Below are 1,353 nucleotides of genomic sequence, written 5' to 3' on the forward strand. Positions count from 1 at the left end.
GAGAAGGGGGACAGGGACCCAGAGAGAGGGGGACAGAGACCCAGAGAGAGGGGGACAGGGACCCAGAGAGAGGGGGACAGGTGGGGAATGGTTCCAGGCAGACAGAGGAGGGCCTGGGTTTGGGGGACTCATCCTAACTTTGGGCAGGGCTAGCTGGCCTCAGCCCCTCCCCCAGCCTCTTAAATTCCCTAATGACTGCATCTGTCTCTGGGCTTGGGCAGCCCATCCGGACCACCACGCAGCGACTCAAGAGGCCACGTCTCTGCACCCTCCCTCCCTCACCAACCCCGGGGCTTGCTCCCAAACCACTTTCCTCCCCTTTCCCCCTGGGCTGGTCTCCGCCCCTAGGGAGTCCCTCTGTGCCTCTGAATCCACATGCCCACCTAGCCCCCTGTGCGTGTCTGTTTCCCGTGAACTGGCTCTGCTGAGGGCCCTCGCTGCTTTGAACTGAAGGTCTTGGCTCAGGCCCTGGTAAACCAGAAGGGCGAGATGCACAAACAGAAACCCCTCTGAAGGCGTGGGGTGGCACGGGCAGCTGCTCTGTGAGCGTTCAGATCTGCATCTTGATGCCATTGTGGTTGCACGGATCTACACTTGGGATAAAATTACACAGAAACACACGTGCACATAGGTGCACAGGCAACTAGATGCACGTAGACAACGAACACCGAATGAGACCTGTAGTCCGGTCAACAGCGTGGTACCCTCGTGGATTTCCCGACTCTGAGTTTGGACTGCGGCTATCTGAGCTGTCAGGCCTGGGGGAAGCTGGGGAAAGGGTATTGGGACTCTGTACTCTCTGTGCAGCTTCCTGGGAGTCTATCATTATTTCAAAATAAAGAATTAACAACAAAACAAATTCCTGGTAAGCGCAAGCCCTGCCCCCCCTCCATTTGAGCAGAAGGCTGTGATTTGGGGGACTCGTGGGGACCCTCTGCTGAGCTAGAAGGCTTAGGTAAACCTGAGGTCTCCCTCTTCCTAGAAAGAACACTAGCTTGAGCGCAAGGCCCCGGCAAACCCCAGGGATCGCAAGAAAAATGCTGGGGATCCAGCCACAAATAGGGCTCAGTTAACTGCCTTATCCTCCCCGTTCCAGCCCCTAGTTCCCTCAGTGTCACTGCCAGGCTACTCATTCCCCTCCCGTCAGACTCCACTCTGGGCTGCTTTGCTCCCTACTCCACCCGCCACAGTACTGTTTGCCACGACAGGGGTCCTCAAAAAATATTTGATGATGAATGAATGAATGAACATATGGCCACAGTCCTTGCCTTCAAGAAACTCACGGTCTGGCAGGAAAGGCCTAAGAGGCAACAGGAAAGTCAGTCTGGTGTGATTTGTGCTCTAATGGGGGTG

The sequence above is a fragment of the Monodon monoceros genome, unplaced genomic scaffold (assembly GCF_005190385.1).
Source record: "Monodon monoceros isolate NGI ecotype Baffin Bay Population unplaced genomic scaffold, NGI_Narwhal_1 Super_Scaffold_10, whole genome shotgun sequence".
In the NCBI taxonomy this organism is placed as follows: Eukaryota; Metazoa; Chordata; class Mammalia; order Artiodactyla; family Monodontidae; genus Monodon; species Monodon monoceros.